Below are 25903 nucleotides of genomic sequence, written 5' to 3'. Positions count from 1 at the left end.
TGAGAGAAAAGAAAATTTTCCAAAGAGTAGTTTTTCATAAAATATCATGCACTTTATAGGCATGATGGAATCCATAATACTAGTCTGGACAGCAGCCCAAAAAAGGAGCCTCTGTGGCGCAGTGGTTAGAGTGCAGTACTGCAAGCTACTTCTGCATCCAGCTGCCTACAATTTGGCAGTTCAAATCCCACCAGACTCCAGGTTGACTCAGCCTTCCATCCTTCTGAGGTGGGTAAAATGAGAACCCAAATTGTTGGGGGCAATATGCTGACTCTGTAAACCGCTTTGAGAGGGCTAAAAAGCGGTTTAGCCCTAAAAAGCCCTAAAAAGGGCTATAAGTCTAACTGCTATTGCTATTATATTGAAGGGAGTTGTCCCATTCTGGCTAAAGGCCTTCCTAATGCTGAGTTGCTTGTAAGGAAAACAAAAGATTCCCATCGTTCTATCTTTTTGGTAGCAGGAAAACCAGGCAATGCTTTTGGCCCACTGAGAAGGAACCAGTTCATTTGGAAATGAGATTGATTAATTGATTGATTGATTGATTGATTTCCCACCTTTATAATAGTTCAATTTTCTGAATTTGGCTTATTTGTCTAACCTCTGCTTTCCACAGGTTCTCTGAAATAAGCCAGGAATTTCAATAACTGTCTTGTTTTACTTCTGCCCCACTGATAATGTACTACTGCTTTGGATCTAAAATTGTCTCTCTCCCAAGGAGTCCTTTCAAGGCTTTAGAGCTTTAGGCCTTTATAAAGTTGTTGGTGTGTTATCCCAATTAAACAGATGTGTGTATATCTGTTCTTTTAAAAAGAGCCACCCTATTTTTATTCTTAATGTGTTTGATTGAAGATGCCGGGAAGGATTTTAAGCAAAGCAGTGTTCCACAATTATTTCTTCTGAGCTTTCTTAAATAAGAGGGCAGGTTCATGGGATGAGAGGTCTGTAATTTATACTGTGCTACATTAAGCTTTGGAAGAAGACGTTTTGTCTTCAGAGAGGATTTCCACAATAGTTTATCATACACATAAAGAACGGGGGAACCTTCAAAATGAAAGATGAAATTATGATAAAATTCCCCCATCCTTCATTTGCGTTAAAAGTTTGTCAAAAGGCCTACAAAGGGAGCTAGTAAGTGATTAATGTGAACAGATACAGCTGGAATCTTCCCTCCCCATAAATGGTATGTAGGCAATTGTGAAAGATAATTTGTATCATAAACCATTGCCATTGAATTCAAAGCTCTTCAGGAACACAACATAAAAGAATAAAAAGGAATGCTGTTGCAGCAATGGACATGTGAACTCTTTCATGGATGTCTTTGCCTATGAAAAGTTCCATTGGCATAAATTTACTACTAATGCTGATGATGAGGTCCCCTTAACATCAATTTTACCTTCATCTTATCCATCTTATTCTGTCTTAGGCCCAATACTCTTCAATATCTTCATTAACAACTTAGATGAGGGAATAGAAGGGGAACTTACCAAATTTGCATATGATACTAAAGTGACAGGAACAGCTAATGCCCAAGGAGATAGGCTCAAGATCCATCTGGATCTTGACAGACTAGAACACTGGGCCGTATCTAACAAAATGAAAAAATAAAGTGCTACATTTAGGCAAGAAAAACCAAAAGTACACATATAGTCTGGGTGAAACCAGGCTCAATAGCAGTAACTGTGAAAGGGATCTTGGAGTATTAGTGGACAACCAGCTAAATATGAGTCAGCAATGTGCAGCAGCAGCCAAAAAAGCTAATGCAATCCTAAGTTGCATTAACAGATGGATACAATCAAGATCAAGTGAGGTACTAATACCACTCTATAAAGCCCTAGTAAGACCACACCTAGAGTACTTCATCCAGTTTTGGTCACCACATTATAAAAAAAGATGTTGAGACTCTAGGAAAAGTACAGAGAAGAGCAACCAGGATGATTGGGGGACTGGAGACTAAAACATATGAAGAATGGTTACAGGAACTGGGCTTGGCTAGTCTAGTGAAGAGAAGGACCGGGGAGACATGATAGCAGTGTTCCAATATTTGAGGGGCTGCCACAGAGAGGAAGGGGTCAATCTATTTTCTAAAGTTCCTGTAGGCCAGACAAGGAATAATGGATGGAAACTGAACAAAGAGAGATTCAACCTGGAAATAAGGAGAAACTTTCTGACAGTGAGAACAATCAACTAATGGAGCAGCTTGCCCTCGGAAGTTGTGGGAGTTCCATCACTTGAGACCTTCAAGAAGAGATTGGACTGCCATTTGTCAGAAATGGTGTAGGGTTTCCCACTTGGGCAAGGGGTTGGACTAGATGACCTACAAGGTCCCTTCCAACTCTGATTATCTGTTATCTGTTATACAAGAAGACAGATGAGAAATTAGAGAAATTAGAGGGAGTGGTGGGATTCAAATTTTTTTACAACCAGTTCTGTGGGCGTGGCTTGGTGGGCATGGCAGAGGAAGGATACTGCAAAATCTCCATTCCCTCCCCACCTCACTAAACTGTTTTCCAGCTCCATTCTCCTGTGTAGGGCAGTGAAAGAAGACTCAGCCATTAGCTGGGACTCGGGAGGCAGAGAATAGATGGGGGCAGGGGCAGTCAGAGGTAGCATTTGCCAGTTCTCTGAACTACTCAAAAGTTTCTGCTACTGGTTCTCTAGAACTGATCAGATCCTGATGAATACCACCTCTGATCTTATCCATGTTCCAAAATGCACTGTACTTTAACCCCATAAATCCAGTGCAAGCAATAAAAAGCTATAAGCAATTAGGTACCGCTTCAAATATTCTAAAACAAGTCACCCAAATAAGAGCAAGTCCTCAGTGGAACATCTATTGTCAAAGCCTGAGTATAATTCAAGGGCCTGTCAATACTGAAGTTTCCCATTGGTCTTTGAGCACAGCTGGATGGGATCTGAAAAAGAAGCCTAGTAAAAAATGATGTGATTTAAAACCCCAAATATCTGACAATTTTCAATTTAGGAAAAGTTAAATCAATTTTGAATTGATCTTCTCAATAACATTTATATAAATCACAAATCTATACCTTCTCCTCTTTCTCAACCATGTTCTCATAACCTGTTTGAAAGTAGACAATGTCACAAAATATATTCTAAAATAAATACATAATTTATAAATAGAAAAGAGAGGTACATTTTCAGAAGCAAATATAGTGGGAGAAACTGTGCTAGGAGACCTAGCCGCCCATGACAGCTAGACACTGTAATAAAAGAGTAGTAGAGACAGAATTCTGATTATCTCTTTGTTTTTCAATAGCCACGTGATATGCCAGCATCAGTTAATAAATCTTCTTACAGGATGGATAATCTTACTATGTCAAATATCTATAGATGAAGCTTCTATAAAGTCATAATTTGAACGGTTGATTAAAAACTTGACAGATACGTCTTGAAGATCAGAATAGCACTGAAGGGAGAATGGCACTTCTAGCCAAAAAACGTCTGGAGGGATCCTCAATATATCTTTACTCCAGACCTGATGACACAGTTCTTGAATTGCTACAGTAAGTCTTTACTATACATGTAGAAGAGAAATATGGTTGGAATAGAATTATTTATATCTGTGTAAATCTTTATTGTCCCAACTCTCACCCTTTACTCTTTCCTGGCCTGAGAAGATAAATGTGGTCTTAACTTTGAATCCGGAAGTTTCTTTTTTTAGTTAGAATCCTGGATATATTTCATTCCCATTACCATTTTTCTTATCCAATATATTAAAGCAGAAGAATTCAGAAACTGTTAATCATCCATCTGAAACAGAAGATAAGCACTTTACATTTATTGCTACTTTGAGGTACAGTATCATTTTACCCCTGTTGGCTATGAACTGATATATTTGATCTTTATGTCTAATGCCTGCTGCCCCCATTAATTTCTTAACTTGTGGGCTATTGAATTTTGATATAAAAAACCATGCATGTATGCACACAGAGATCCTTCTATTTTCCATTTATTCAGAGCTTGACTTTAAAAGGGTCATCAGGAGTAGTTTTTGTTATTAAAATAACCCACTTTTTATTCCCAGTGCATTTACCCATTCACGCTAAACCTCTGAAAAATTGAAATTAAGATTGCTTTCCTGTGTGAATGCATTTCTTTTCTTCTTTCCATGCAACTTTTTCTTTTCTCCTTCTAAAAAAGAGCAGCTGGAATTAACCACACATTTGAGTCACATTCCCTGGGATTTACCTCCCCACCTCTTCTGTCTGATACATCTTCTGGTGGTTGCTAGTTGGAAAATGAAAATTAAGGTAGATTGTAAAAAGCTAGCCTAAACTTCCTTTGGAGTTTAGGCAGCAGGGGGATGAGAGGGTGGGAGGAAATGGTCCCTCTTTTCTATAATGTGCAATTTCAAACCAGTAGCAGCCCATCCATCTCTTACCCCTTAGATAAGATGAGATAGTTTTAATGAGGGAAGAACAGCTAATAGAACTTGTTTTTCTGCAGGAGGAAAAAGCAATTTACTGTAGGAATCTCCCATTTATAAATGATATTATGGGACATGTAGATAAGGGGCCCTATATACCTACAGAGGCTTCAAAGAAGGAGTGAGAAATCCAGAGGCTTGGAAAAGATATTGAAGCAGAAGCTGGGCTTTTAACCAAATTTGTTTAGCCTCCAACAAAGCCAAGTAATCAGACTAGTGATATTGCAGGAATTTCCAGGGGTAGCTATATCAAGTTTTTCTATGTGCACCAGACATGGCTCAGTAGATAAATTATCCCACCCACCCTTTTTTTCGGGGGCGGGGGTGTTTTTCCTTTGAGTCAGCCTCAACTCCAGGCAATTACTATTAGCAAGGGTACAATTCTCCAGGCGGTATTTTCAGAAGTGGTGTGCATTTTAGCTACGCAAATCTGGTCAATCGCTAGATGGCAGCCAAGAGGCACAAATAGTTATAGCTCTTTCCTACCAATAGTCAATAGTTTACAGCTCAATAATAAATTTGGGAAAAATAATATGGATATCCATGAGAGCAACCCAGAAGCAAAGACATCTTCCTCGTGTGTTAATACTGCAGCTATGAGAATACTTATACAGCAGCTGCATTTCAGCTGCACAATTTCAGCAACTATTTTGCCATTAAGAGAGACAAGCTCTTTGCTCCCATTAAATAGTTGTTAGGTTGAGAGGTCAATAGTCCTCTGGGGGGAGGGGGGGAAGCAAAAAAAAGTGATTGGATGGAGCTTTAAGGCCTTATAAGTATCACCCCCCATACACTTTCTGCAAAATGACTGAAGGTAGCTCTTCCATTCAAACTGAAGCCACGAAAACCCATTAATCACTGTAGTTACAATGTCATGTGGAGGAGCATAAGGATAGCAGGCCAGCATGGCCTCATTCTGGATGGACATTAAGGGCACACTGTGGGGGCAGCACAATTAATGCTGACATGGTTTCTTACTGGCTGTGAGATGTGGGAAAAAAAAGTGCTGCAAAATGTCCTCGTGTCTGTTCTAAATCACTGCTGAATGGTTTTACTTGGTTTGTGAGTGTGGTACTTATTAGAGTCAATGGGATCATTTTATATATAAATGTTATAAATAGACCCCCTGGCTTTGCTGTCCATTCTTTTAGCCTGTCACCATGAGCTGGGTCTAATTTTCAAGACTTGCCTTCCTAAGGTTGGTTAGTCTGCTCTTATCACCTTCTGAATATCACCCATATTAAAATAATTTGAAATGAAGAAGGATACAGTGAAGACACAAGTCAGAGGAGTCCCGAGAATTATTGTGCAACCATCTGGGAAACTTCGGGGCTGCTGGGTAGTCCCCTTTCTGTCTTCATAACAAAGGAAGGAGTGATTGAAAGTGGGAAAGACAGGAAAACTGGCAAATAAGGAGAAAAACATTTCCTGTTCTTCACCAAATAAAATAAGACCACCTCTTTTCTTCGTTGTTGAAAGCTTGGACAGAAATTGGTAACAAAAACAGGGGTTGATAAATATGAGTAAAAGGGCCTCAATAAATAAAATGCTAATGGAGAGGGTAACATTAGGAAAGGAATGACATTCTGGAGAGTGGCTGGTGAACAGACGTCTCTCATTCCACCAAACTTACCATCTCTGATTGTACCAACTACTTGGTCACAATCCTTTGCCCTCTATTGACCAGCTATTGTAAGCATGTTTACACACTGTGAGGGTATGACTCGATGGACTTGAAATATGACTTTTATATTGGAACTGTTATTGATCTTAAGGCTGTCTCATGGGTTGGGATTGAGACCAGAACCAGATCATGGGGATATAAAGGAAAACTGCTATTCTTGGGCCTGACTACACCTTGTATAAATGTAATGAGGCCGGTGTTTGATTCAGCAGAGCTTTTAAAGTGACTTGTATTACTGTGGAATAGATTCAATGAATCTTTCACACATATACCTTTGGAGTGGGGAACGCATAATGAAAAAGACCATCCTGATCATGAAGATGACTGTGACTTATCTCAAGAGACTCCTCGCTTAACAGTGTTTAAGATGTTTCAGTGGGTAAGTGAAACACAGATGGTAGATCAGAGATACATGAGAGAATCTACCTATAGAACAGGGGTATTAAACTGGCGACCCATGGGCCGGATGTATCATGCACAGGCCATGCCCACCCCGGCTTCAAAAAGGCAAAAAACATTGCAATACATCACGTGATGTCACAGGACACAATCAAGTTTGACACCCGTACTGTAGAAGAAAAGCAGTCACTAGTTGTGAAAATCAAGCACCAATGGTGAATGAAAAGGCATTTATCATCTCAATAAAACCCAGATTAAGTGTTTTATCGGTGAAGATAAAAGATTATTAGTGAAGATTATCAGTCTGGCTTATACTTTTTCTGCAAGTTTCAATATTTTTCTATTCATTCTGTTTCAAGAGTATGGTTAAACCAGAGCAGGGAAATTGAGTTTCTTGTTTGTTTTTTCAACAGCATACATGCAAGCTGCCTATTTCTAAAGAATGTGCTGCAAATTTAGAAAAATCTAGGCAAATTTGATCAGTGATCTAGAAATAAAGAATGGACTAAATCTTGGATTTGTGGTGTCTACATTTTATCCTGATTAAAGCATGATAACAAATACAGAGAAAGTGATTTTATCTTTTCCAAGAAACTATTAGTGTAAGAAGTTGAGAATGTAGCAATATTTCCAGCCTAAAACATAACAAGAATTGAGACAATCTCTTTGAAGTGAAATAGTTGCTTTTACCTACTTCATCTTCTATTCTTGTTGGAAATTTTCCTAAACCAGAACTATGGCTGTTCTTGATTTAGAAGCTATTGTTATTATTCTGTCAAGGACAGAATAAGATGGCAGTACACATGTTCTTAGTAACCAGATGTTTGGCTTTGTGTGAAAGTAATAAAGATGCTTACTGTAAAAATTAACCTCTGATATGTCAACTTGCAAAGCATAGCAGAGAAATAAAGTTCAATCTGGGAGAGAAATTAATGTCTTCATATCTTCCATAACGAACATACATGCTTGATGCCTTTTTATTTATTTATTCAGATTTGTCTGATCTCAAAGAGCTAAATAGAATCAGACCTGGAAGACATTATGAAGAAGGCTATGGCCAGTAACTTTTTCTTCTTATCAAGCAAACAACAGATATGTCCATAAAGATAGCAGCAGTCAAATTCAACTCAGGGAACTTGAATTACTATTTATTAATTTATTATTTATAAAATACAAGATTTATTTTTCTATTGATCAAAATATCTGATGGAGAGTTAAAATTCACATGAAAACAATTCAGTCCAAGAAACAAAAAGGTCACTTTTTATGGTTCATTGCATAGTCAGCCTGATGTTTAGGCTGGATTTGACATTTTTATTTATCTATTGAGTCGTTCCCAAGAACCTGACATAGTCAGATGTTCTTGTTTGATGGTCTTAATGGTATCATCACAGTATGTAAACTATTCCAAGGAAAGTACCTTTTGCAATTTACTGATAGTGATTTTCTCAATCCCAAAGGTTCTCCAGATGTTTTGGGATTCCACCAAAGTTGCCTATTACTATTGGTACTATCTTTGCTTTTTTTTTAGCCACAGTTGTTCTACTTCTGTTTGCAGGTCTTTGTATTTTGTGATTTTCTCCAGTTCTTCCTCTTTTCTTCTATTGTCTCAGCGTTCTACAACATCTACTGTCCAGATTTTTTTAAATCTTTCTTATTAACAGTTGTTATGTTTAGGGTGATATGTGGCAGCTGCTTCACTGTTTGAATTCTAAAGTTATTATTAATCAAATACTTTAATATCCAAAACAAGAAATATAAATGAAAGACATCAGAAATTCCTCTTGGAAGAGATTCTTGAAGGTGAATGTTTCAACACTAAATGCTTCATTTATGTACTTTGATGATGATTTTAGTAAAATTAGAATAAAATGCACTCACACTGCAAACTAAGGATTACCACTCCATTCATAAAAATGCAAAGGTGATCTTCATGTACTCTTTGTTCAGGTTGTACTCATGTATCTTTTTGATTTAGTCAGATTTTTTTTAGAGATCCATGCTTTCCTTTGCCTTTGATTTAGATGCAAATCAGAGGTTTAGTGTCTGTACTGAAAAGGCACTGCATGTACAGTTTGATATACCTTCGTGACCCTGCTACTGTTACACACCAGTATTTTGACTGGTCTTATTTGAAATCTTAGGAGGACTCCTGAGAGCTGATTGCTTGCCCAAGGCATATTACACTCAGGAGAAATTGCGCAAAAGCACTTTCATAACGTTGCACACCTCTCTTTCAAGACAATGATCAGTCACAACAGTTACAATACCTTAGTGAGTTTTTCACTGGAATTATTACATGTTTCAGCTATCAGGCATAATACAATCTGTTTCATCAACCTGCTTGTAGTATATTTTACAATTAAGATTATGTTAATAACTCAAGATAAACTTTATTTCATATAAAGTTTAATATATGAATTGACTAATTCACATGTGTAGCTCCCATGACCAAAATTTTGCAAGATTTTAGTAATATTTTAGCAAGATTTCTAACATTTGTAAAGATGGCATACAGTAAGTGTCCAATGCCCAATTCCTTAATCAAAAGCCTTTGGACTAAGCTTGAAAAATGTGAATTAATTTTTTAACTTGATTGCATTGAGAGAGAGAGAGAGTAGAAACTGTCTTGTGAAGAGCAGTGGAAGTTTTTGCAGCCCGCACTATTGAACCAAAGGTGGGGGCTAGAGTGGATGAATAATAGAAAGATCAAAACTTTGCAGTCCCTTCTTTAATTTATTGAAAATAATCACATTGCTGCACTTGGAAATTTGGAAGACAGGATTTTAATGTATTCTTATCTTCCTCTGTCTGTAACTTTTTTTTAGTGTATAGCCATTTCTTGTTAAATTTGAATAATTTGTCATCAGTGGCAGACAGTTCCTGAACTATGGATAGGTTTGAAATAAAAGAACCATTGTTACTTGAAAGGTTGGAATTAAAGATGGGAAGAAATCTGGCCTACACAGACATAACATCTGAGATATCAACTGTCTATTGTGACAATGAGAGAACAAATTTCACATAGCAGTTAACTTCACAGCTCTAAACACATGCCAAATGCTGTATCCAGCTGAATTCATTTTCAAGAGAATGTCTCTAGATAAATTCTGAATGCTTTGCTGGGAATGCTGAATTTGTCTGAATCTTGGAGAGAGAGAAAACAATGTATAAAGTGTGAGGTATTCAGGACAGTGTTCAGAAGTTCTATAAAACTAAATAGAAATATTAAATGGGCCATGTGATTCAATAGCTGGGCTTATTGTATCTTATCCACAGAATCTTACATGACTCAGAATATAATTGAGCTTGTTTGTTATTTGACCTGAAACATATATCATTCTTATTGAATATTACCTTGCTCTTTTTTTAAAAAAAACAAACAAACTTCTTTTTCCTTCTCTTCTTCTCTTCCCTTTCCTCCACAACTGCTATCTGTATATATTATGTACCTTTTATGAAAACTACAACGCCTTGCATTTGATGAAGGCAATTGAGATCCATGAAAGCTTATGTGATAATATATTTCTTAGCCTTTAAAATATTATAATATTCTCTGCAAGAAACTGGCACAGTTACCACTCAGGGATCCGAGAAAATTACTATAATTGAGATATCCCTAAGCAAAATGTGTAACTGATAGGTAGGAAAGGTTTCAACCTGAATCTGTTTGTTTTTAAGTTGTTACTAAAGCAACAGACAAGATGGCTGCAGCTAATCCCACCCATTTCAGCTGTATTAATTTTACCTGCTTTTTTTATGAAACAGTATTTCCCCCCCTAACTTTTGCAAGGTTCCAGATTCATTTCACAGTGCTGTGTACTAACTACTAATATGTGTGTAGAAATAGACATAGTCAGCATTCTATGTTATTATTTTAGAACTTGATTTATAATATGGAGCATTTGGGAAATAACCTTCTGTTAATATTAAGGGTGTGGTTCTATTCTACTCAGGAATCTGCATAATGCAGGATTTAACAAGGCTTCATTTTTCCTCTCTGGTTCTCCCCCACACTTAGCATACATGAGGGAGCATACATGAATAAGAGCCACATGCAAGAGTACATCTCCTATAATCACTATCCTATCCCTTTCTCCACATGCAAAAGTAAAATACATGTCCCTCATTCCATGGTCTACTGGAGAGAGCCTAAATCAGGATTCTTCTGAGACTCAAGGAAATCTCATTGCACCTACCAAAGGGGAAAAGTAGCTCCCTGAATTTAGTCTTTACACAAGTTTTTGGACTAGAAAATCTCCAACTATGTTATTCTGTTCTGTTTCCTCGCTTCAATTGGTCAAGGGCTAAGGAAGACTGATCTGCATAAGCCTTCTTGTTGGTTCTTTCCTCTCTGGGGAGGACCAATTATTTGCCAAGATGAAATTCAAACAAGCCAATATAAATGGTGCAGTATGCCTGCATGATGGGCCTTGAAAAAGATCAAACAGCCTTCCTGCTTTGATGCAATGTCTCTTTCTAAGTTAACACTATGAATATGCCCTCCTTTGAAAAAATATATATGCAAAATTAGGTAAAGCACCTGCTCATGCTGCTTCCTTTCCATTCATCTCTCTCTCCTCCCCTCTCCTCTCCTGTCCCCTCCTCTCCTCTTCTCTTCCCTCTACCCCCCCTCTCCTTCTCCCTCTCTCCCCCTCTCATCACCATCATCATCTCCTCCACCAAGCTCATCTGTCCTCTAGTTTGTCAGACACAGGAGAAGATGGATGGCATTTGCAAATCTATGGTCAGCAAAGGGGAACAAGGGCCATCTGTTGCTGACTGAGAACATCTCCTAAACAAAGAGGGGATGAGAGCAGAGGCTTGTCTTCCTATCCCCCACAGGGAACTTTGGCACTCATCAATCACCCTAAACAACCCAGCTAGTCGCAGCATGTTTCACTATCCCTCAGTTTGCCATCAGTTGTATACCAAAGGGCCATAGCTCCAAATCCTGCAGGTAAGAAAGGTCCATTTGTCTCTCCCATCTTCACTTGTTCTTAAAATGATGTGTGTTTCAGAGAAAGGTCCCATAGAAGCCAATTATGAGTGTAAGTTTGAATTGCCTCATTTTTAATGCAAAAACTTTCTAATATAAGAAAATCCAAACGTTTGCAGATTTTATAGCAAATGTTCTTCTTTTCCAGAGATGTTATCTGCAATATCTCAAGGAAGAGAGCACTTCAATGAGCTACCGTTTAATGCCATGTAGTATGAGATTTTCAAAGGAAATCTAGAAAGGGGCCAATATGAAATTTGTCATGGGGATAACCATTACCAAAAGCATCCATCACATGGAAACTGAAACTTTTTGCTGTAAAGAGTCAAAATAAAGGTGGGGGGGATGAAGCAGGGAAAAACAATACATTAGGAGGCTTATTCTGAAATGGCAGTTTCTTTATTTTTAACAGAAATAGAACTACAATTCAAACTAACACTGACATTTCCAAATGTACAAGGTTTTACCGCTAGTTAGTAATACCAGGCCAGCTCACTGTTAGTTTAAATGGTCACATAGCACAAAATGTTACCGAACATTACATTATTAAAAACTTGCTATTTTACAAAACCTGAGATGGAAATATCATTATGGATGAAGAAGAACCAAAATTACCAAATCAATTTTGTCCTGATTTTAAGAGAAATGTAAATTATGTTTTTTTTTTTTAAGATTCAGTGCTTTTCCTCCAACTTCTTTTTAAAAGCAGCTCTGCAAAGTGAAACGTGGAACTTGGTAATTTTAGCCATGTGAGCCGTGGTATGCAGTTTCTCAGCATCGATATGTTTCCCATATGGCCAAGAACCATTACAGACCAAATGAAGTCATCCTTTGATAAAGTGCAGTCATTTATCCGAAAAGTATAGCCTTGTCATTAAAATGCAAATGAAATGAGTCCTAATATATTAGCCTGAGATAGAAGTTGAAATGTTTTATGAGAAGTGTGCTTTCATGTGGAATTTACTTAAGTACTAACAGTGGATTCTTAAGGGATGTTTGTTTATTGAATATATTAATGAAGGACAGTGATTGAAGTGTTTTGAGCCTTCTTGCAGTCTTTCATTAGCTCTCTGATCTTTAATCTCAAATTGAGGCTTCTTTTCCTCATCTTTCCTGAAGGGATTGCCACCAAAAACATTGCCCCCCCCCCCTTTTTTTTTTTTTTGATCTGAGAGCTCTGAAATCTGCGGGCCTACTGCAAGCATAAGGTTTTTGTCTGTAAACCTTCCCATTGGATCTTGATGGTCATCTTGGGAAGAGGGGAAGAGTGATATAAATTTTCAGAGTATCCCATCCTTACGAGGGTGGGGACTTTGTTGATTATATTAATTCATTGGTCCATTTGAAGAAAAGTTCAGAGGCAATGGAACTGACAAGGAACTGTGTGAAAATAGGTATCTCCCACAAGATCAGCCATAAACAGCGATTCCGAATGGCTCTCCTGTGTGCAGACAAGTTCTGCTAGCCTGTTTTAAATGAGAAGCCAGCCTGCCTTATCTTTTAGTACGTTTAGCCATGGGTGCATTAATAGCAAGCAGGAAGACAGAATTAGCCACACAGACATAAGGAAGGCAGCCGATCTGTCATGCTTTAAATTATTTTTTGGATTCTCAAGAAGCAAAAGAATTGTTCTCTCCTACAACTTCCCACTGTGCTACGAAGCTCACTGCCTTTTAGCTCATTTAAACTAGTCTCCACCTCTCGGCCTCATTCCCTCTTCAGAGCTGTTGTAAGGTTAGAAGAGAAGGGGAAGAATCATAGCTGTCACCCGAAGCACCCTGTAGTTAGGATGCAATTATTTTTAAATCCCTATTTTAAAAATAATAATAATAAGGGGCAGGCTTTATTGTACAAAATGGCAACTTGGCCTGATGATTAACTGGCCCAACTATTCATACTACTATATTTGCAGGGACAGAGAAGTCAGTGCTCTTCCAAGATTTGCAACGTTCCCCGTGAGTAGAGCCTTTAGAAAAAGGACACCAGCCAAGAGGCATTTGGGAGTAGCAGTTTGGAGACAAACGTGAATTGTTAATTAGCCATTCAGATGGAGAAAGAGAGAGAGAGAGAGAGAAAGAGAAAGGTCTGAATCCCCTCCAAGGGCCTTGATTTATGGCTTGTGATAATATGTTTTGGAGCACCACAATCCAGACTGCTGTGCGGCATGACCAGTAAAAATAAGTCTATTAACCCTAATCAATCTCCCATTATCCCCCCTTGCTTGCAATTTAGCCAGCCAAAGGAGCTCTCAGCCTAGTTTGAACCAAACCCAGGGGGTGCTTTGGAAGAAAAGCAACTTCTTCTTTTCACCAAGCAGGGGTAGAGTCATTCTGGGTGGATTTTTAAGCTCATCTTTTAATGAGAATGTGGAGAATTGTTTTCCTTCTGAATTGCCAGGCTAATTGAGGGCTTGGAAGTCTTGCAGTGTTTCAGGCTCTGGTGTCTCCTGGTTCCCAGGGCTTTGCAAGGCTCTGTGTCTCAGCAGTAGGTAAACGGCTCTGACAAAACTTCCCCTGCTAACTACAGAGGGAATTGACTGAGAAACCATTAATTGCTTTATTATGGGAGCTAATTATGAAAGTTATCACAAATTCCTTGGGCGTCAGAGGGGGCTGCCTTGGCCCTTTGTTGTAGCCATTGCAGAAACAAGTTGTTTTATTCTCTCCAGGGGGTGGTGGGGAGAGGACAGAGGCAGGAACTGGCATGATTCACCCCCTATGGTCAGCAGCTAATGCATTCAGCAGAAAATATTGCTTGAATCTGTGTTAGGGAAATGCAGCTTACAGAACTATTCTTTGACAGAATCTACTTCAGTTGGGCAGATTTTAGAGCTCTCTGGAAACTCCAAATTCTGTATTAATGATGGTTATTGTAAATAGGATTTCAGATGGTTCAAAGTGCTTCTCAGCTCCTATCTTCATAAGATCTCCCTATATAGCATTCCTTCATACTGTATATAGCCTTCTGTCCTCTCCCTGTTTAATGCAAAGCTTTTAATGCTTTGCATAATAAATTACTTATACTTAAAAACATTCATAATCTTCCTTCTTCTCCAGGGCTTTGAGGTAAACATTATGTGTAATTTATTAAAAAGAGCTGAAACTACAACTTGATTTCCCCTTTTCTCTTCATCCTTCATCAGGAAGTAAAGAAAATAGAAATACAGCAAGAGCTCTTTCTAGGCAATAGTATGCCTTACAATTGCCTTGTTCCGTGATCCTTTTTTCACTTGTCAGTCTAGTTTGCAGCACCCCATTCAAGGATTAACTAGGCCCAACCGTACTTAATTTCTTAGTCTAGACATGATCAGCCAAAGGCTATTACTTATCCAGAGATACAGATGGTAGGAGAAAGTACAGGAGTCCTTGACTTAGCAACAGTTTGAGATTACGATAGACTTCCCACGCAAAAAAAAAAAAAAAGAATTTGCAATCTGATTTCAAAATTCCAACATTGCCTTTCCTTTCAATCACATGACCACATTTTGGGCGCTTGGCAATGAACGACATTTATGGCCATTTGCAGAGCCTCACAGTTACATGATTACAGTTTATAATGTTTTTGCTGGAAATCGGTGTTTACATCTGGTTTCCAGCAATAACCAGCCCACAGCAAATAATGGCTACAGTTCGAAAATCACAATGTTTACCGATGGCTCCAAAAAAGGTCCTAAAATTTGGTCCAGTAATGTGGTGACCGGCTTTGCAATCATCACAACTGCTTACCATAATTGCCAAGCTCATTTATGGCCATAAGTCAAGGACTACCAGAACCAATATTGCTTAAACATTGAGACATTTTATTTATGGGGGAGGGAGAGCCTGGGATAGAGGAATAGATTCATAGCTACATTCATAGATGACCTACACTACATTAAAAAAACTACAACCCTTTTATAGGTTCATTTTCTGATGCATCTCGGGTCCAACAAACTAGCTGAATGTGTTTGTAAAAAATAAACGTAGGATGCAGCTGTTAAAGATTATAAGAGTTGAAGTACAAAATGTCTGAAGGTCACTAATTTGGTTAAGGATACAGATGGCTCAACTGAAGACCATCTCTGAGTGACATGGAAGTATACAATGAGACAGAAACCAGGAGAAAAAGATAAGGATAAGCTTAACAAATAATTAGTTCATCTCTGCTCTATAGTAATGAATCAGTTGGCTACTTGCTAAACCAACAGCTGCTAATTAGATTATCCCCAAATACTCAAAAAACATGATGTATTTATTTAATAATTTGCATTGAATCTTGGCTCTTGTAAAACTGACTTGGAAAAACTGTTAAGTGTATTATAAATATCTGTCGCCTGTTATTTCTTGTGTCATGGAACTTGTATATGAAGTTAAATATTTACTTTTTACATATGATTCCTTTTAGTGGGGAATGTGGCTTGAGAACAACAAGCCTAGAGCCAAAACAGAGATTCTGAGAAATAGGGATCTAAGAAACAGATAATTGGAGCAGAGGATAGCTACACTATGACGTTTTAGAAATCTGTTTAATTTTTAAAAGTTGATAATGGGGGAAGAAAAGAGCCATATACTTAAAAAATAACATGACCTGATCTTAGCTATCTAATATCCATACAAAAGCAATGATAGACATGATTAAGCTCCTGAACTAGCCTTGGATGTTGCCTCAGAGATTCCTCCAAAATTCCCACCCCATTATAATTTTCTTCCTCTAAGAAATATGTAAAATTAGTAATTACCTATTACAGTGGATTAACTCAAAACGCTTGGAGATGATTTTGAAGTTTTTGCTCTGGCCCACTTGTTTCTTTACCCCACCTCTATCTGTTTCATAGAACATGCCTCAGATTGGCCATACAAGGGTTAGGCATGGCTCTTGATTCAAAAACCTAGCAGTGAATAGTGGACATACATGTTCTTTAGATATATAGGCAGTTATGATTCCTTAAAAAATAAACTAATGATGTTTGTTCTCTTGCTACTTTGACATTCTGAATGGCTCATAGCTGAACTCTCCATACAATAAAATAGTTGGGCTACCTGGCCTATTCTGTGAGGTGGTTCAGTATTTTCATGTCTTGCAAAGGTTAAAGTTAGAGCTGATACAAAATGAAGAACCCATATGCAAGAATTTCAAATTGTCTTTAGAATTTGTTCTGGACTGAATCTTAATTGGAAAAAAACTTCCAATCTAAAAATTGGTTTTCTACTGATTCCACTCACAGTGTCTATTGAAGTGGGACACCAAGTGATGATAGTGAGCAATATAAGAGCATAAGGGTGGTTAGAATGGAGGCTAATTCTGCTGACTGCCAGCAGTTTGATTTTTACTGGTTCAAGATTGACTCAGCCTTCCATCCTTCCTACGTTGGTAAAATGAAGACCCAGATTGTTGGGAGCAATATGCTGACTTGGTAAACCACTTAAAGAGAGCTGTAATGCACTGTGAAGCGGTATATAAGTCCAACTGCTATTGCTATACTAATGTTCAATGGATAAACTCAAGTATGAGTAAGTAAATATTCAGAAAGCCTAGTTGACACAATCAGTATTTCCCTTCAAGGGAATCTGTACCCTCTGTTCTATTCTGGGCAAGTGTAAGAAAGATTATAAAAATGCTCAGATTTGCTGCAGTACATTTGACGAATGTCTTTACAAAATGAAGTCATGCAGAAGGAAAGATGTGATTGTATGCTTACTTTATTTAAAAAAAATATTAGAACAGGAACACTGTTGTCTTTCAACCATTTCACCAATTGTCAGTAAGCATGAGGTCTACCAATCTTGCTGGTAAGGGAAGTGTGAAAGCTGATTACCTAAGTTTGGTTTCTCCCTTGAGAAATTTCCATCATTCCCCATTTGGTTTTTATTTGATCTCTGGGAAACTCAATTGTAAATCAGATTTGAGCTGCCTTCAAGTGAATTGGAGATAGGCTGTTTCAACCAAAGGGGGTGAAAATGAGGTAATTTACAGTATTTTAATGGCCCCCCCCACCCCCATGAATCCACTTATTGTTTGGCAAAAGTGTTGTATATCTGCTGCACCTCTAAAGAGGCCTGTTTTTACTGGGATTATGGGGCATAATGGATATTTAATAACCAAAGAACAAAACCAACCAAGCACTGAAATAAACATGCATAGATGAGAACATGTAACATGATGCTGTAAATAAAGACTATCTGGTAGTTACCAAATTCCCCGAAGAACTAAGCTTCCATAAAGAATAAAAATGGATAGGAATGATTAAACAATAATATCATAGTGTTCACTAGTTATATATTCATACATGTTTCCTATATGTAGTAACCCTGAACAAACTTTCCTATGAAAAGGCATGGAGAAGCCATAGTTCAGTAATAGATCACATGCTTTCCATGCATAATATCACAATTCCAAACCCTGAAATGTTGGCAATTGGAACTGGAAATTATGCAGGCTTCTAGGAAGAGAAGGTGCTCCCAGGAAGGTGGAAATTATGGGCATGCATCCCAACACAAATTATAAACATCCTAATACAAATTATGAACATCCCAGCACAAATCAGCATTTTATTGTGATGTCACAATACATGTTTTGAGATAAAATACATAGGGAAGTGGCTTAAATCAGGAGAGCCACTTTTAGTTGATGTTGACAAGATTAGTCTATGAATTAATGGTTAGTCTCTGTAGTATTAAGTACAGATATATTCTCAAAAATACGATGCAAATCAGTGCTCCCATTGTCTTAATTCAGGTGCATGAATTAGATATATTGCTTCTTTCACAATTTTCATGAAGACAAGAATAAAAGGTCCCAGAGTAACTCTGCAACTACCATTTCCCTACAGTTCTAGATGTGGTATAATCGACTGAGAACCATACTGCTAAAAGTATAACCTTAGTAATAGTCAGTCAGACTTATTTTGCATCCCAATATAAATGGTAGATGTGGTAATCCTACAGAAATAGCCATGCCTTTTTGTTTTAAATGTTTTTTGCTGAGTTTTGTTTGATCTTAAATAGATAGATCAAAGATGATAGCTAGTTAGCTAGCAGAGACAGAGAGAGAGGGAGACAGAGAGGGAGACAGGGAATGAGGGAGGGGGAGAAAGAGAGAGAGAGACCAGCCTGCCTACCTTGAAGGCAAACAGTCATGATGATCAAGAACAATATCTGAGCTCAGAGAAGCTAGAGGAAAGAGGCTATCATTAGACTGAATTTAAAAAATAGATTTTAAGAGACAAAGGTCAAATTCTTTAGTTACACTTTTTCATTATTAGGAATCATTTGGATCTTAGCTTCATTCTGCTTGAAGAGCCAGTTTTTCATTTATTTTGTGCATTTATTATATTGGGCTCCTGTTCTTCTTTGGTAAGCTCATAACTCTGTACTGGCTGCTATGTAAGTAACCAATATTCTGCAACATTTTTTTCCAAAATGATCAGGTAAGCAGAAAATAAGGACATGCCTTCTTGTTCCTTCTAGATTCCTAATCTTATGACCCATATTCATCAGGATATGCATTCAGTTTTGATAGCTGTGAAATTCTAAAGTTCATAGTGAAAGTTCTGGATTCATCCTGAAACCTTGACAGATATTATGAATAATAACATTGTGCTTTTATTTTCAAGCTCCTTTGAGGCCTATTAAGCAACTTACCCAACCAGAATTTCTCTTAGACAAATCACTCAGCTGAGCAGCATTCAATTTAGCTAAGAGAGGAACAAAACTGTATTTTTAAAAAAGTTTGAATAGTTTTTAGACTCATTTTTAAACTTTCTTAGGTTATTTCTGCCCATGGCAAAGCCCAATTAGGTAGCACCATAACAAATGAACAACAGACCAAGTTTCTGACAATAGAATTTATCGGGAAGAAAACTTACTGGGTGACAAAATGTAAGAAAGTACCAAGTAAGTATACAAACTGAAACTCCAGTATCTTTCTAGAGAGTACCAAAATATTCTATGTCTGAGGTTATTGCAATGCAGGTTAATAGAAATATACATTTTTTTTCTGTTATGATTATGATGGTGAATTATTTGCTTCAAAAGATAAATTATTATACAAATGCAATATGAGATTCAAGAAAAATCACCTTTCTGACTTTTCTACTGCAATGCATTGTTCAAGGCTGTCCTTGAAGATTATTCAGAAACTTGTATTATTACAAAGTATTGGGGTGGGGTGGTGGGGATGGCTGAAAGTAGGTAAAATGACCGTATTAGATGGGTTCTTTATTATCTTTGTTGGCTCCTAGTTAATTTTTGTCCTTAGTTCAAAACCTGGTGTTAATCAATAAAAGTTCAGGGTTGGGATTACTTTATCTGAAAGAAAGATCTCCATCCCTTTCCTCTATAAGATTGCCAATGCAAAGTCAGCTCCAGGTGCCCTCTCATCCTGTGATTTGACAAGTAGGCATCTGTTATTGGGTCTTTCAATGGTAGCCTGACTTTAGATTAACCTCTCCAGAAACCCATGTTTGTCACTGTCTTTTTGGTGCCAAAAGCATCTTTATTTTCTGAGGCCTTTTATTAAGGTATAGATGCTGCTGTGATTTTTTTTTTAATGGTGCTTTTAATATCTGTTATTGTAAAGATTGTAGTGGGAAGTCCAAAGCTAACATTTTAAAGAAATAAGAAATGTAGTGTTTATTTATAAATGAATTATTTATTTCAACAAACAAGCTAACCTGATTGCACCAGTCATGATTCAACAAAAGGAAATATATGTGCAGATTTGTTAGTTACAATAAAGTAAGAAGGGATAAACAAGAAATATTCTACTGATTCAGATACATTTTCCTTGTACTATATATCAAAAGCTAAGTAGCAAATCAATGCTATTATATGATGATATAAGTGATATTGTACAATATGAATGCAATCCAAGCAATGCCAAGTACTTTCAACTCGCATTGATTTCAGTGGAAGAGATTTATGTACGATATGTGCTTTACTCTGCCAATAATATAAATATATTTTCTAAAAAACTTTCAGACTACTTAGCTTTAGTTGAATCATGTCCTAAATTTATAGTAAACAAATGAAATCTGATTTATGTTATAAGCTTCTTTTTTTTCAAACTTAACAAGTCTCAGAACATAAATGAAAAGGATGGGGCAATAAAGTATATCTGAACCAGATGTAGGAGAAGGTATTATTTTTCTAGCAAATAATTGTACATTTAGGAAATGTTCTACTATAGAACTATAGTGAATCAAGTAACGTTCAAAAAGGAACAACACTGATGAATTAATTAGATGTCATCTTGTGGGAATTAAATAATTTAAAGCCACCATTATGTCACTGAGCCAATTTCTTTTAATCATACTAAAAATATGCACAAGTTTCCTGCTCTGTCTCCTGTACATTTACTTAACCAGCTATTAATTCCTTAAAATTTTCTAAAATAATTATATTTAATGAAAACAAGACATGTTTTTTTATGCAAGGTTTCCAATGATGACCCAGAAGTTTATCCAAAAACAAGTTTCACTGAATTCAATGAGACTTAGTCCTAGAAAATGTGGATTTTAACATCAGCTCATAAAACTGCTTAAAGCCTTTGATTGATTGATTGATTGATACATCCATATATGCACACCTACTATTATCTACTTATGTAACAAATGGGATATTGTTTAGCTTACTTGGTTTGCCAGAGAGAATTAGAGGTACCATAGCTATGTATCATTTTAAAATTATGAGATATTTCTAGTCAGCTCCTAAAGTTCTGTTGTGGAAGCTTTTTTTTTTTTTTCATTTTCAAGGAAACATTTCTATTAAAGGAGTAGACAGAAAAATGAGGTGGAAAATATGTAAGACAACAATGTGTGGTGATCATAGAAGATTCAATGAAGGCAGCAGGATATCTGTAAACTAGATGTCTTCTCTAGAAGGCTCCTTGATCACAAGGACCTTACACAATACCATCTATGATAAGCTTAGGGATATTTCACTTCACTTCAAGGTAATCATTGAAAAATACTTGCATATAACATTTTAGGAATTATTACTATGGTTTATCACACTGTCAGCAAGATGTTTAGACTGGATTTGGCTTTTTTGTTTTGCCAGTCCTTCCCAAGGATCTGTTGATAGGTAGATGATATTGTTTGATGGTGTTAAAGGTATTACTGCAGGAAGTAAGTTATTTCAAGTAAAGCTGCCTTTTGCAATTAACTGATGGGAATTTTGTCAGTGCCGATGGTGTTCAAGAAGTGCTGTTTTGGAATTGCATCCATGGCACCTATTACTGTTGGTACTACCTTTGCCCCAATCATTCTACTTCTACTTGCAGGCCTTTTTATCTGTGATTTTTCTTTATTTCTTTCACTTCTATTCTGCTCCCTATTCTGCTATCTCCCACTATCCAGGTTTACTTGTTTTTCTTATCATCAGTTGTTAAGTCTGTGGTATTGTCTGGCAAATGCTTATCTGTTTGAATTCTAAAATCTCACAGCACTTTTGCTTCTTTGTTTGGCTATTCCTTTGTCTATTTTGTGATCCCACCAGTTCTTGTTTGCAGGCATGTATTTTTACCAATATTCAATGCACCATTGCTATAACTTTATCTTGTCGTTGTTTGTTATCATTCTGTGTGATCTTCTTGTAGCAGCTAGCTAGGTGGCCCACTGTTTCTTCAGTTTCTTTGCAAAGGTGGCATTTGCTTTCTTCTTATTTCTGGCTTTGTATGCATTTGTCCTTAAGGTTTCATCCTGTGCAACCAATCATTAGCCCCTCCATCTTTCTTCAACTTTCCTGCATTTAGCTATTGTCAGTTCTTGTTACCTGTTTTGCTTGCTAGGTTTTTTTTTTATGTACTGGCTGATACATAATACTTTCTACTGTAATACTTTGCCCTGCCATGTCTCCTTTTTTATTCTTCATGTGATCTTTCTTATAGGTCTCTTTGGTCTCTTTGGTATTTAGTAATCCTTCATGATGTACTAGATGCATGTCTCTTCTTCACAGCCTATCAAATAGTCTTCCAATATTTCTTCAACTGTCTAGTACATTTGGAACATTCTATGCCCAGCTTTGCTTCTTGATAAGTAGAGTCTGTCAAAGTCATTACATAGAGGAAGGGTATGATACATTGTCGCTATTTTTCTGGTCTTCTAGTTCAGTTTGAGTCCAGTCCACCATTCCAGTTGTACATCTATTGACTGGAACTGCCCAAGTATTAATCACCTTGATTGTCCCAGAGGTGCTTTTTTCAGGAGGCAACTGGGCTTTCTTGTGTTTTTTTTTCTTTGAAGACGTTTCATTTCTCATCCAGGAAGCTTCTTCAGCTCTAACTGGATGGTGAGTAATGGAAGCCTGAGGACAGAAGATAAATCTCCAAGTGATCTCAATGACTCTCTAAAATAATGCAAATGACCAGCTGTCTGCAAGGAATATAAATCCTTCCATTCTTCACCATCCAGTCACAGCTGAAGAAGCTTCTTGGATGAGAAGCAAAATGTCTTCAAAGAAAAAACATGAAACTCCAATTGCCTCCTGAAAAAAAGTACTTTGGAACAACCATGACCTGGATGACTAAGAATCTCCACAGACTTTTTATCACCTTGATGTTATTTTCTCCACTGGTTTTAAACCTTAAGATTTTCTTCAATCTTGTGATGTACTCACTACTAACCTCTTTCTTGACTTCCATGTGCTTGATGTTGTCAGACTGAAGGAAGCCCAGCTATTTGTAGTAATTGTCTTCATCCACACTGTTGAGGTTATTTCCATGGGGCATCTTGATTCCTTCAATGTTTTACTATTTTTCCTCTGTTAATGGAAAGGATGGAATGTTTGGCCAATCCAAATTCCACTGTAATGTCTTGACTGTATGTACAGGCAGTGTTGAGCAGCAATCCTTTTCAGATGGTGTTTTTCCATACAGATCATCTATGTAAAGGAGGTGGGATGGCCTGGCAGATGTTTTTTTTTTTGATGTTTGATAGCTATGACCCAATTTGTTCAGTATTGTGGTGTGCAACTCAAGTTTTGGGTCTGGTTATTTTTTTGGCCATAGCTGTTATTTGCTGCTTTATTGTTTCCAGGACTTCCTTGAGCTTCTTTGTCTCTAGGTGACATTTCTTAATCAGATATTCTTTGATCTTGTTCTTTGGTTTATTTTCTTTCATATGTTCTAGTTTGTTTGCATCTGATCTTAGCATGATGGTCTTGGTTTTTTTTTCTTGTTTGTTGATTTTACATCCAAGATTTTCAGTTGTGCTAGCTATTTTTTTTTTTTTTTGTAACAAACTTCAATGCAGCTGAACTTCTTATCCTGTTATTTTTTGTGCTGTTCTAAATGCTCAATTATTTTTCCTTTCAGTTCCCTTTGTTTTTCAGTTACAGGACTTTGTTCTTTCTAACAAGAAGATAGAGGAGGGAATGCTTGATTTGGGAATAAGAATGATTTAATAGCAACACTGCTTCTCTACTATTAGCTCCCTTTAGTTTATCTCAGCTATTTCTGGCAAAATTTCAATTACTTTGCCGCAGGTAAACCTTTACAATTCTTCTCATTCTACTTTTGTGAATACATTATTTTGTATTCTAAATTGACATTGATCTATGGTACTTTCTTTTCAAATACCCTCGTTGGACTTGATTTGTAATAGCAAATTTTTTTTCTTTATTTTCAGTCTTTGTATATTTGCGATGTATAAACAACTTTTCTTACAGTAATCCTGAAGCTTCTGGTCCTGGTTCCTCAGCCAACAGTCTTGAGTCCAAAAGCTCATTTGTCACAAGATATCAAGAGACACCAGCACCTAGCATGATCCCTATTGATCCAAGTGATGACTGATATAGTATAGGTTTCTGCAAGTTACATCTCATCATACAGGGACAGTCACTCTTTGTCTGGCTCCTTTGATGAGAACTTCCAGTGAGGTTGAACCCCTGGTATAACTCTAATCTTCAGAGGAACATGCAAGTCCCACTACCACATCAATGTAATGTCTCACTCTGGGTTATTATTATTATCATAATTATAATCATTGCTCTTGTTTTAGGAGGAAAAAGGGAAATGTCATTCTTAGTCTTTTTTAAAGTTATTAACTGAATCAGCCTCAGTATGTTTATTTAAACTAGCCAATGTGAACTCTTGGAAATGAGACACTGATTTTGAACACTTTTGGTTAACATCAACCCTATTAATATAAAAAAAATGTTCTTAGTTCAAAGAATATGATGTGTTCTGAATTGCTTTTAGCAACATGTGCAGAGGAATTTTTTTATCAATAACATATCACTTTTCCTCATAAATTTAGCTTGATTGCTTATTTATGAATTTTGCAAGGTAGGAAGTTGAGATATTCCTGTGATCTCTACAGCGCTCTGGAGAAAGAGATGAGAGGCCATCAAAATGAAGTTGAAGGAGGAGGGAAGGATCATTTTGCGAATGCAGTGAACCTGAATTTCAATGAATTAGCACTATTTAGGAAAAAAAATCATTCTCTACCAAGTGTAAAGGTTTTGTCATGAAGTTGGATTCATCTCTAGGTAATGAGAAGTTGCTCTTTAGACCACAAGGTCAACATTTACAAAACCAATTTAAATCAACATTGACCAAAAAGTCATTTCTGTCCCCCATTATAGTTTGGTGACTTTTTCTAAGTAAGTCAGAGATTGTATAATTTCAAAACAGACATTATCCAATATAAAAATCTATTGAAAATCACAGTTCTATATAACAACTTGACCTGCCCAGTTGTTGACCTTTTAATTTATTGAATAGATTTTTCATTCTTCAAGTACCAAATTCATTCCCATAAAAGAATTGGGAAATTGTGTATGTCTAGTTTAATGAAAAGGAGGACTAATTATAACATGATATCAGTGTTCCAATATCTAAATCAAAGAAGACGGGGGTCAACCTATTTTCCAAAGCATCTGAGGCAGGACAAGAAGCAATGGATAGAAATTGATCAAGGAGAGAAGCAACCTAGAACTAAGGAGAATTTCCTGACAGTTAGAACAATTACTGGAACAACTTGCTTCCAAAAGTTGTGGGTACTCCAGGTTTTTAAGAAGAGATTAGACAACCATTTTGTCTGAAATGTTATAGGGCTTCCTGCCTAAGCAAGGAATTGGACAAGGAGTCCTCCAGAGTCCCTTCCAACTCTGTTATTCTCTTATTCTGTTTAGAAAGAATTTTTTGCACTTCTCATCCAAGAAGCTTCATTGGCTCTGGCAGGATGGTTCTGGCAGGATTTCTTTGTCATTTTGTTGGATGGATAGATGGATGGATGGATGGATGGGTGTAAAGAATATTTGTGGAAACTTTCGATTTCCCTTAATCTGTTGGGTCCTCCTTCTTGTAAATAGCTACATCGCCCCAATTGTTCATTACTTTTCCAGTTATATAAAAATCTATACCACGCTATTTTTATTGCTCAATTTTCTAAATCATT

This window comes from Pseudonaja textilis, chromosome 2 (genome assembly GCF_049901715.1).
Source record: "Pseudonaja textilis isolate UNSWEBS1 chromosome 2, rPseTex1.2, whole genome shotgun sequence".
Taxonomy (NCBI): domain Eukaryota; kingdom Metazoa; phylum Chordata; class Lepidosauria; order Squamata; family Elapidae; genus Pseudonaja; species Pseudonaja textilis.
The sequence above is the reverse complement of the archived record's forward strand: the minus strand, read 5'-3'. Positions refer to the sequence as shown.